Here is a 13,219-nt window from a genome sequence, read left to right on the forward strand (position 1 = left end):
AAAATTTATGAGAGCCCAGTGATGTATGTTTTGGTTGGCTGCGGTGTGCTAGTGCGCGCGCGGAGACGCGCCGAGAGAAAAATTTACAATTCCAAATGTGGCACCCCATTTAATAGGTGAGCAGGTGATTGTTTTATGGAGCTGCCTGAGAGACTCACGTTCTTCATGTGTGCTTAATTCGTTCGCCGCGCCGCACGAAAATTGAGTCAACACTGATAACGCAAAAGTGAAGAGAGACAACTCCATGTATAAGCCTCGCGTTTGAGTGACGTCTTTTGGAAATGAGACCAACGCGCGTACCATTGCATGAGGCTCGTTCGTTTGAATAAATGAAAATGAAATTTAACTCTGCGTCGTCAGGAAGCTAGTTTAAGGTTCAGAGCAGCCAGAATCATAAATTACTCAATATTAACCAATCTGAGAGTTATGAATTGTTAAAAAACTGATAATAATTGTTACTTTTTATCTCGAGTTTAATTTCATTACAATTGATTCGGGGGTCTGCTTCTAGCTGATTTTTTAGGATTGTTGAAAAAATTCCAAATTCAAGATTTTAAATGGATCGAGTTCAAAATTCAAACCCTGCTTAAGAGATTTTAACCAGATTTAAAAATTCTATGATGTTTTAAAAGAAAAAACTCTTGAAGGAGTTTAAAATTTTCTTTTAAGGATTTTTTTCTATTTTTAGCATTTTTCTTCTATTTAGCAAAACAAAATCTATTTAATCTAACTTATACTTTTAAGAAGCATTGAATTCGTGCTCAAGGTAACGAGGTTGTAAGGTAAAATATATCATATTTTGCAAGGCTGCATTTTCATGATACTCTATAGTTTTATCCCCGCTATTTTTTCGTTTTGAATCTATAAATATTTTTGTTTTCATTGTATTGTATACACTTCTTGTAACTCAAGCAAATAATAGTCTAACAATAGCGATTCATTGCAGATATAACATCCGTTTCAAAAGTAATAATATGCTCAATATTCGCAGGTTTTTTAGAGCAAATTTTTTCTGCTCTGAGCAATTAATCTCATAGCTTAAAATTTTGCTCAAAATTTCAGATGTTTAAACTGAAGCCATTTTTAATTTCAATTAAAAAAATAGTTTTAAGCATAGTTGCGTGCTATTTTGCACCCCTAATTCTTCAATGATCCTTAACTTGCATATTTATATTACTCATCTCATGATAATTTTTGTGCTGAGCTTATATTTTCACCTCTATTATTTAAATCCAAAAATTAAAAGCAGGATTCAGAGATATATTTCTACTTCTTAAAAGGCTAAAATGAAATCTCAGAAAAAAGATACCGTCTGAAATTCCCATCCTTTTCTGTTACAAAAAAATTAAAAGTCACCTTATATGGATTTTGAAATTAAGCACCTTCTAATTCATAATGCAGATTTTAATAAATAAATATAGCCCTTTTCTTCATTTGTACAAAACGTTTTTCAGGATTTACACCTAATCTTGATTTAAACTGTATTTTTGCTAATTCCAGATCGATTTCAAGCAAATCATATAAAAAGGTTCAGCGATAAGAAGGTAAACCCAATAAAAAAATATTTCTGTCAGATATGTCCCGAAAAAGGCCATCCCGTATTGCTCAATTTTCAATAATTTGTTAATCTCTTCCATACGGGGAAATCTATTTTTAACAATCTTAATCAGAAGATTAGCTAATTGGGGGTCTATTGATTCATCTCTTTTTTATTGTTAATTAATTGTTTTAGTTTTCTTGTGAGTGAAAGATAATCCGAAAAAGGAAGTGTGACGTGTTCCAAGACGGCTGGAGCGAGCGAGTGGTGTCGTGGTAAATAAAAGCAAAATAAATTTCACCCGCGGACCGCTGGAAAATAAATAACCAAGTGAAAAAGTGTCTCTGCTGTCTGTCTCTGCCGGTTGTGCGTCTGACAGAAAAGGTAAAAATACTCCAGAATGAAATGCTTTATGGCAATTGTTTATCAGACACATAAATTTTTGTGCGCTCGCTACACACACACTCACTGCGAGTGGCGGAGAGGGGCCGAGAGGAAAAAAGCCAACGAGAGAGTTACATCATCCTTGAGAAATGTCAAATAGGAATTTTACGGTGTCGATATAAATTATTCTGCGGACCAGCTGGAATTTTAAAATTGAGATATTTTCCAGCGGCTCACAGCGCATCCATAACAAGCCGGAGTGAGAAAAGGCAACGAGTGTTCTTAAAAACTGGGATATCACGCTGTGCTTACAATTAAAGCCCGCGCAGCGATGTTTATTTCCCAACAAAACTTCTTGAAGAAAATGCGTCCATGAACAAATCGGAGACGAATTTTCTCACTAAGTTTGTTCAAGAAAAAGGATAAAAAGGAAAAGAATTATGGAACGAACTCTTAAACATAAAAAAAATCAAATAATTTATTCAGGATAGTTAGCAAAAGCTTTTTAATGGCTATTAAAATATTTTAATGAGCTAGTAGCAGCGGCAAAAAGCATGGCCCATGGGGGGATCGAACCCACGACCTTCGCGTTATTAGCACGACGCTCTAACCAACTGAGCTAATGGGCCAGTTGCCGACGCAAGGAGTTATGCTCGATTATATTTTCTGAAATCTAACATGCAAAATAATTAATGGAACCATGACGTTCGTTTTTTTTCAAATAAGATCAATTAACACCTAAATTGGCAAAAAAAATCAAGAATTCTTCAACAACGTGACATTTTAACAGCATCAGATGAGAGTATTCAGAATTTATAGTACATTCAGCTTTGCTCAAATATCCATCTCTGATTAATTTCCCAGAGAAAGGTTTCGAAATTATTTCTTGCCTGATTGATAAGATAAGGGTGAAGGTCAAACGGAGGAATGCAACCGGCGCATCGAGAGTGCCACGCCAGTTGCATAAGCAGCACGACACGAGCGCCAGAGCCACGCTGCTATGCTGACGGGGAGTGCGGGTTGCATACTCGTACTTATCCTTTCGGAATGTAAGCTCTTTATATGAATTTCATGGGGCAATAAAACGAAAGTATTTTTCCAGTTATTCGGTACTACAGAATAATGAACATTCGCTTATGAATTTATCTGAATAAAAAACGGGGCACTAATTAGTAATGTTTTTTTTCTAATTTTCCTCTGCTGGTTTTTTCCCCGAGGTATTTGAGAGTGTGAAGTGAAAACAACTTAGGAGCCATAAATTTGAATAACGATCCATCGAAAAATTAATATCACGCCTCACTGAGCCGCAAATTACATTTTCTATCACTAATCATGTGGGTTGCACACTTGCCTTAAGTGGGAGGGAAATTATTTGGAAATAATTTGTTTGAATTCACTTGAGATCCGAATTTTTGGATCTCAAAATGAGTTATTTTCTCTAAGTTAATAAAAGGATACTCCATTTTTTAAAATTATGTGCGCTGTTTGGATCTTCGATTAGTTGTCAACAGAACCAACCCTGAAGTAAAATGTTTTTTTTAAATATTTAATTAAAAAAAACAACCCATATTGATCAATTCCTGTCATCTAAATTTTCCGTAAACTGAATTAAACAATACAATACTGCTTTATAAAATAAATATTGAACTAACCGACTATTTTAAAGCTCCACTCCATAATGTGGTCGAATAAAATTAAAAAAATACACCATGATCTACAAATTAAAGTTCTAGTTACTTTACAATGACGTACAATCCTCAGGGTTAAAAGGATAAACAATTTATTAGACATAAGTATCCTTAAACAAGCTGTATATATAGGAGTAACAAAATGAACCTTATGACTAATAGCAGATTTTTTTTTTAAATAAGTGAACAAATTAATATTGAACGAAAATCACCAAAGATGATTTTTCTTTTTAATTAGAAATCGATTCTTGCCTGAGAACAAGGCTAAAAGCTCCAGGTCTCGGTAATTTTAAATAAAAAAATCACGCAGCATATTTTTTTCAGCAAGTTCAAGCACGAATAAAAAATTGTTGTTCAGTTTAGATTGTAAAAATTGACGACACAACGCGGTGGCCAGGGAGAAAGCATCAGATTTCCTTGCTCATGTAATTCGGCGTGGTAGGCATTCGCCAAAAACACGTGTTACTTGTAGATTTTGTGGGGCAGCAGGTGCTAAGCAAGAGAGGGCGACGCGCACACAATAAGCGCTGTTCGTTTTCGTTCGGCGAGAAGAAAAAAAGATAGGCGCGCGAGTTGATACACACACACACACACTCACTCGCGGCTGCGGCAGGCAGGAAAGAAGGAGAAAGAGGAACAGCACCTTTTGCTGTTTGTGTCTCAAATATAATTTTTATTGCATACGCGGGCGGCGCGCTTCAAAGGGCGCTCAACTAACCAGTGATAAGATACCACGACTAAAGCGGCTCAGCTGAGGAAGTGTGAACGCCATAAACACCGCCCAGACACTTGAAACATTATGTTAGACGCAACTTCCTCTTTTTCTATAGAGCAAAAGGGCTTTTTCAAACCCTCTTTGTAAAAATGAAACAAGGCATTTAACAGGGCTGGGTAATTAATTTTGATTGTTCACTGAGTAAATTTACTAGGAATGATTTTAAAATTTAGTTTTAGTTGTTTCATTTTCCCTTTTTTCCTATAGACCATGGAGAACATTAAGATAAATATAATAATTGCGTTAATACATGCACGTGCGTGTTGGGTTGTGGTGTTCGTTTGTACAGGCCTTCAAAATTATGGCAATTTTACTATGGCAAAGTGAGATTCCTATTTTGCTCGGGGCAGAAGATTAATTGTAATGCCATAAGGGAACATAATAAATAAAATATAACACGTAAAATCCCGTAAAAATCCCCAAAGCTAAAAAATTAAAATATTTATAAATATTAATATTGCACAGTTATAAAATTTTAATTTATGACAATATAAATTCAAATGAAATGAAACAATAATTAAGCTTTGAGAATACATCACATTTTTTAATTTTTTGTGCGCTTTTTTATTTTGAATTATTATTTATTGTTTTTAAAGAAAATCTCTGATCCGTGGTCAAAAGATAAACATACAGATTTATTTAAAAATCTTAAGGTGTTAAATCACAATAGTTATTTAAATTTTACAGATTTTCATGAAAATTTAGTTTCATTTCTCCTAAGGAGATTTCAAAGAGATCTAATCAACAGAGAGTGCATGCCTCACGGCAGGGAAACGCAAAAAAATTAGCTAGATTTGATTTGAGGAATAATAAAATTTACTTTTCAAGAAAAATATATTCGCAATTTGAAAAAATGCAAACTTTGTAAGGTTATCTTCTCAAAATTTGCAGCGATAACCTGGAAATTATGGATTTAACTCAATTCTTCAAGCGCAATAACTATTTTTCCTGGACTTTGTACCATAATAACTTCGTCCAAGGAAACTGTCTTTTGCTGCTTCCACGAGAAATTAATTAAATTTCATTTGGATGGTTAATCTTCCTGCTCTATTGTGAAAATGTAGCATTAACTAATTTGTGTTGACTAGCTCAAGTTGTTTTCGCGGCTCGAATGTCGCGTTTCGTTCTATATGAAGAGAGAAATTGGCTGCTGGCTTATTTCTCTCATTCTGCTCGATTGCCAGCCAAACAGGGCGAGAAAATATTAATAAAGGGCGAGTGAGAGAAGAAGTGCTTGAGCAGGCAGCGCGGTGGTTATTAGTTTTGACGCAATATGAGCGTGCAGCGGCGGAAAAGAAGACGTGTTTTCTCATCAGTTGGGCCCAATGTTCGGGCAAGATGTCGCGCGCTCGCTATTATTATTATTACTATCGAGAGATCGTCGTCGGCTCCTACTCTTCTTCGCAAAAGTCATCCGAGTTTTAATGCCGTTATTATTTTGTGTCGCTTTATTTTCAGCCCCGGCGTGCCATTATTGCCCGGCGTGCGCAAATTGAGCCCTCGAAATATGGTTTTATTGGGTTTTAACACCAAACAATTTCGGCCCAGCCAGATGGCAGTAGCAGTTTTTTACTCCTTTCCTCATCTCATATGTTTACCACCACCAAACTATAATTTTATCGTTTTGTGTTACCAAATCCTACAGTTATAACTTTTTTGCAGAATGGCATTATCGAGTTCACTGCATGGCGAATTAAAAAAAATATTGTTTGATTTTTTTTCATTTGATTGATCATGGCTCTCAACAGAAGAGACGAGCATTTTAAAACAGATTTTTTTCAGTTGCTTCAGCAATTGTTTTAAATACTTTCAGGCATTTAAGAGTCAAATACGGATGCATTTTTTCCTCGACAAAGTTGCTCAAATTTAATCGTTGGAATTTTGTTCCTGCATGATTTTATTCTTTATAAAAATAAACAGGATCTTTTAATAAACCTGATTCAAAATAATCTCTATAAATATATAGTAGTCATTTTTCTCTCTCTTCAAACCCTTTCAAAGGTTTAAATTTAAACATATAGGCTTCAACCTTCTTCTATATTCTATCACCCAAAATTTCGGCTAGCTTTCAAGTGTTTGAAAAGCTTAGGGATGATTTTAGGTCACGATATGGTCCGTATAATAGGAATTAAAAAAGACGTGTCTTAAATATTTTAATATTGCATGATTCGTGTTCACACAGTAACAAGTTGATAATCTTTATTCCCTAAAAAATAATCAAGAAATTAATAGAAGGAGAAGTAAAAATGATCACAAAGATTTTAAAATAAACAGGTAATAGTAATAACCAAGTGTTTTTCTCAAAAGCAGTTAAAACAATCTTTTTCATTGAGACATGTTTTATTGCACAGCGAAGATTAAGTGATGATAAAATGTTGCAGTCCGATAAAAACTGCTTAGATGAGTGTGCTTGCTTTAAATCCAAAATGGCAGTCCTAAAACCTAACAGAGCGTAAGTGATATATTATATGTACATTAAATCTAAAACCAAGGTTTTAAAGCACCTTAAAAATCATACATTATTGTCAGGAATACATAAATTGAAGTCTGTAATCTGAATGATTAATAAAATTTGAAGTTAACGTAAAGATATATCGAATGTCAAATTTGAAGTAAGATATGAAAATGAGAGACTAGTTTTTCTTGTTTAGATTACAAATTTGCTTAAAAAACATTTTCTTTCTTACCTGAGGTTGGGGTTGGTCCTGAGCTAGAGATCTTTTGGAAAAATATTTCCCAATATCAGACGAAAAAAGCTCGCGTCTGAACAGCTGAACAGCTGGGTTCACTTTAGCGAGATCATTCAATCGCACGTTTGGTGCAATTATTCAGCCCGCGGAGAGCGACAGACGCGAGAGCGAGATGTGCCCTTGCGTGAATTAGTGTCAGCGCAGGCAAGGTCGGCGGGCCGCCACGAACAGAGTGTTTAGGCAAATGAGCGACGATGAAATATCGGCGTGGCCCAGCGTCCAATCAAGAATTAATCAACGCGCTCCAAAAATAATGCCATCGAGCGCACGCACTTTTCGCCGGCGCGCCGCAGCTCTTTCTCGCTCGGCGCACTGCCTTCACTTATAAAAGGTCCCGAGATTTATAGTTTCTAATTTAAAAAGTAAAATAAATTATGGCGCAATTTTTGCGAGTATGTGTGGCTGACATCAATAGAGAGCTAGACGTATAAACGCGCGAGCGAGCGAGCGCAAGATCCGCCGCATTAATTATTTGCCGCGCGCGCGGAAAGAGCATTTTGGTCACTCTCCAGAAATTCTCCGCTGCCGTCGCCGTCGCCGCCGCCGTCACCAAAACTTTGCCTGATTTACGGCGGCCGATCAGTAAGTAATATCACCGCGTGTCTGCATTGTGCACAAGTCTCAAATAAATAATTCTCTGACAAATGCTGCGGCATTGAAACCGATGCTGATAAGCTAACAGAGAACATGGACTCTACCTCGTGGCCTATGGCTAAAGCCGGGAGAATTTTCGTATAGTATAAAATAATACTGATATTGATCAGAGTAATATACGATGTAGAACAATACTGCGACCGATTCAAATTTTTTGAGGTGAGAAATTTAGATGCCACTTTAATTTGATAAATTATTAATTAATTTACTTTAATTTAATAATTTTTAACCGTTAATATTGTAAAATAAATTTTATTAAATAAAAATTTTTTCACATTTTTAACTAAAAAATATTCAATTTAAATTGAAACAAATGGCTGACAAACCACCACATAGCATTTAAAATGCTACTATTTAGCATGTTTGAAACCTGTATAAATTAGATTACGAATGACCATTTTTCACAACACCTCTTAGAAACTGCTTGAATTTGTGGCAAGATGTCTGAAAATGGCAACCCGTATGTCGAAACATTTTGAACCGGTTTTTTTCTAAGCAAAATCTTCGGCTTTGGGTTGATTTTGATAGGAAATCTACATTAACTTCAGGCTTCAAATCACGTTTTTTGTATTCACATTTTCATTTTTCACTATTTTCAATAAGAAATTTCAAATCTGGACGAATATACAGCTTGCGAGGTTAAAAAATTAATGTTTTTCAATTAGAGACAGGTAATCTACTAAATTAGATATTTTTTAAATAAAATCTGAAATTTACAAGCGCTCTTGACATTTTTACGCAAAATTTCTAGCGATCTGACAAATTAATTTCTTTTTAAGCTGGAAAATACATATGCTTGGTAAAATAAAAAAGATTTACAATTAAAAAATAATTTATTTTTGCGTGCACATAAAAAATTAATGTTCATCTCAATAAGGTGACAAAGAAACTTAAAAAACCCCTAGAAGCTACAGATTTTAGTTTTAAATAAAAAAAACCTGCATAATCCAGATTGTAGCCTCTTATATTCTATTTTTCTCATCTCTCTTATAAGTGACGCAGGCGCTGGATGAGGAAATCTCAGAAAACTTCAAGACGCAGAATATTCTCATCCGCAATAAATTCAGCGCTTTCGTATGCAGCGAATTAAGCGCTCACTTCAGCTCAATTACAAGTTAAGTACAAATTAAAATGCTTGCGCATTTATAACCGAGATACACACTGTCCTCAGCCAGTGGCGGTCGGAGAGTGAAAAATTTTACGCTTCTGTGTGTCACACGCATTGGAGGTGTTAAGGGGACTTTTATAGGCACTTGCAGCGCATTTTATCGCTGTGTCTTATAAATACACAGCCAGTTGAACCCCACCGCACGCGGCAGCAAAAGATGCAACACACGAATGCTAAAACGAATAGCATTTCAAATTAGATGCCCGCCGTTTAAACCGTCACAAAAATTGTTCGTGTTCTTCATCGTCATCACTGAACAGAATAATGTTTATTCTTTTTCAATTCACCGTTTTTAAAAAAATGTGTTTTTTTTTCTCGAAAGTAAATACATTTTTAAGTAATTGAATAGCAAGACTTAACCCTCATTGATTTCAGAAACGAGCTGCTAGGATGAATTCAATTCAATTGCCACTGAAGAGTGCAAACGGAGAAAATATTTTCCGGCTGACAAAAAAAATTAATCGATCTGGCAATAAATGGGGCTTGATTTCTCTCTTACTTTAACGAGTTTTTGACGATTCCAAGTATCTTATTGATCTTAAAATTACTTCATTCGTCCTCATTTGATGATCTCGTAGTGATTGGAAGTGTAGAAAAAAATTAGCTGTCTTTTAAATTCGTAGCTTCTGTATTAATTAATAATGAAAAGTAAACTATAATAAAAAATGTGATAAAAACAAGAGGAGTCCGACACCAGCTGGAAAATGCCCAGCTAAATAAATTGACCAATTTTAATATTTTCTTCGTTGTACATATAGTTGTGTTTAATAAAAAAATGATTGATAACAAAAAATAGATTTTAGGCAATACCTTCTGCAATGCAAAAACAAAAACAAGCAAGAATGGTTTAAAAATCAATAAATACGTGTCAATATATTAGCAAATATTTTAATTTTTATAAATGCTTAAAGGCTATAAATTTTTAATCTAGTATTAATATTTTAAAGAGCAAATTAAAAAGAAAATTATCAGATATTTTTTTATAAAATATATTTTTCTTATTTTTTTTAAATTTAAATTTAGTTTGTTTTTATAAATAAGTATTTTTCCTACAAAAAAATTATTTTTATAGAAGTTTAATTTAAAAACTTCATATACTGTGCATGGACATCAGTTTCGCAATGGTGAATAACTTGTATTTCGTCTCGGTTACCTTCGAATTTTTATTTTTAAATGAATTATCAAGAATATATTAAATAGTATCCAAAGTAGATGGACACGAAATAAGTAGCTTTAACAGACAAAATATTTGACATCCTAAAAAGTGCCTGTTGATAACGAGTTCGGAATTGATTTGACTGAAACTCCATCAAACCGAAAGCTCGGTAAAACACATAACGCTCATCAATTTTTGCGCGGGATAAACAATCCTGTTTACGATTGTCAAATAATTTAAGCATATATATCAGCAAACAAATCTTAGTAACGAGTTCCCCGTCGTAAACAGCTTCTGATTCAGTTTGCTGCAGTTTCTTTTGGCAGGGGATCAAGTATCAAATCAAGCTGCTGCGTGCATAACGATAGTAAAGTACTCTTTGCAACAAAACCAACAAGAAAACTTTGTTTCCTCTAATTAATACACAACTTTTCTTTTAAACATGTTGATTAGGGGGCTCTCGTTAAGATTGCGAAATAGGATGCGTTTGCACAAACGAAATTTTCCGATTGAGGTGGCACTTTGATTAGTCGGTGAATAAAGTAAGTTGGATGGCTGCTTTTGCGGCGGCGGCGGGACGCGAGAGAGAGAGAGAGAGAGAGAGAGCTTACGTACACACTCACACAGATTATTCGGCGCGGCGAGCACCCTCGAAGCCACCCACCGCCTCCTATATATCTCGGCTGCCGCTCTTCTCCTCTTCTTTTCTCTGTTCTTCACTATAATTCACCTAAACGTCACGTGGTCGACAAGAAGGGCTAAAAATACGGCGACAAGTGTCGTAAATTTTCACTGTCTCTCTTCTTTTCTCTCTGTTTTGGATCCTTCTTTTGCTTTTATGCCCATATATACTTGCAGCAGCGCGCGGCAGCGACGGCGGCAGGCATGGCCATGATGTCCTTGCCTTTATCTCGGTGTCACTCCTAAATCTTGACTCGAACCTCTTCGCTCCCTCCTGCCTGCCTGCCCTGCCGGGCCGGTTGCCTGCCCGCCCGCCCGCCCGCCCGTTCTCCGGGCCGCCGGCCAGTGATAGATCCGCGCGCAGCCTGCAACGCCGCTGGCGACTTCAATAAATTTTATTTATTGCAACAATGCCGGTGCAGTTTGTTTGTTTGTGCGAGGCTCGCCACTCTCGCCATAACCATAACACTCGTGCCTCTCGTTCGCAGATAAAACAAATAGCACCAGCCGGCTTTGCTCCTCTTTCTCCTCTAGCTCTCCAACACGTGAAAGAGACGGACGTGCGATCCGCTCTCGTAAAAATTGACAGCAGGCCCCATATCCGAGAATGTTCGCCCACGCGCGTGTTTGGCAAGCCTTGTTTAAGGTGGACGCGATTAGAGGGCCGTTGTCATTACCCACGGGGCCGATCGCTATACGCACTCGAGTGCAGATTGCTGAGTTTCCACAATCCGAACTCCGGAATTGAGATTTAATTGGATTGCGTGGACAGCAGGAGAAGAAGACTCCGGCTATTCAAGCGCTGACTCTGATAAAATCATGTTCAAAACTGATAATAGATCTTTTGATACTCAGATGCACGAATCACGAATTTATAAGCATTCGGTTGTATTTTAAAGGTGAATATTTCAAGTAAAATCGATTGATTGTATAAATTTTATCAAATATTTCCCAGCGGGGGCCGCAGATTCGTGTGACGCGCAGATATGGCGTCCGGTGGAGTATGGCGCGAAAAAACGGTCACGTGAAATGTGCGAAGAGAACCAAGTTTTCGTCAATATTGCGACATAATTTGCTTTATTAATTGTGTCTCGATTTTTCTGCGTTATTTCAATCGGCCAATTTCTTTTCCAGCGAGTCACACCTCTTTTCAGTAGTAATTGTCAGTGCAAACAGAAAATGGATTAGATTCGTTTTTTTTTCTTGAGAACAGATTTTCACTCGAGGTTTACTGCATAGTGGAAATTAAATACCAGACTTCATCCTCGTTGAATTTAGAGTTTTTTAATGAAACTCAACCAGTTTCGGCGAATCTAGTAGTCAGCCCTATTTCATGAGTATGCCACAGCCGGCTCCACACGACGAAAAATATGATTTTTTTATATTTGTACCGACATTCGGGGTTAAAATAAGAAAACATGACAAGATGTTGTCATGCTAGACACTTTCTGGACAAAGAAATTTGATTTCTTTTAAAGGGAATCAAACACGTTGAAAAATTACAGATGCAGGAAACCGGCTTTATTCAATATAAAATCTTCTACCTAAAGCAACGGAAACCGATTGCAAACCAATAATTGGCCTCTAACTCCATCATTTCGAATTCAAAATTTTTTTAATATTTAAATTATTAAAGAAATGAATTATAGCTATACAAATCCTTGGCACGTGTGCAAATCATCATTATCTAATGAACTATATATTGCTTTCAGATTTCGTTATAGTGATGTGTTTTATGATCACGCATTAGTATTTTAGCCAAACTGATAAATATCTTCAGTCGATTAATAACTTCCTAATGCAGGCGGTCTCCAGCAAAACAGGCTTTTCGTGTATATTATATAATTTTGAATTATAAAATCAAAAATATTTTTAGCACAAACTTTTAAAGCTTTTAAAAATACTTAAGCTTAAATTTAAAACCTTCAAAAATTTCAATAAACAAGATAAAAATCAGCAAATTAAAAAAATTCACAATCGTCTAGAAAATACAGCCCTAATAACAGAGTAACAAACAATAAAGAAAGATAAATATTAAAGTGTGATCTTTCAACCCACAAAATATTATAAAAAAAAACAAGAAAATTCTTTCTATAGTTTTCAGCTACAAAGCGTAAACTTTCCATTAAAGTGAAGCAAAGAAACGTTTACAGAGTGGAACACGTGTTGTTTGAGTTGAAGAAAGAAAAATCGCCACAATTACCTGAAATTTCTTATTCATATTGAGATCGATTTTAATGAATGCTGTATATTCCGACATTACGCTCAATTGGCTGCGTGTTTCTCCTGGCTGAAAAATGCGTCGGTGACAGCATCTCTCTCCATTTTGGAATTCCTTTTACGCCGAGAGCAGAAGAAAGAGATTGAAAAGACAATCAGCAGGCAAACAAAGCAGGCAGCAGCAACAGCAGCGTACGTTAAGAGCA

The 13,219-nt window shown here is 35.8% G+C and overlaps 1 non-coding gene across 1 annotated transcript; it reads right to left on the reverse strand.

Annotated features, from left to right (window-relative positions):
* Positions 1-2,476: 2,476 nt before the first annotated feature.
* TRNAI-AAU (transfer RNA isoleucine (anticodon AAU)) lies at positions 2,477-2,550 on the reverse strand. Its single transcript has one exon. It is a non-coding gene; the product is annotated as a tRNA-Ile (tRNA).
* Between the last annotated feature and the right edge of the window lie 10,669 nt (positions 2,551-13,219).

Source organism: Cloeon dipterum, chromosome X (assembly GCF_949628265.1).
Source record: "Cloeon dipterum chromosome X, ieCloDipt1.1, whole genome shotgun sequence".
NCBI classification, from domain to species: Eukaryota; Metazoa; Arthropoda; class Insecta; order Ephemeroptera; family Baetidae; genus Cloeon; species Cloeon dipterum.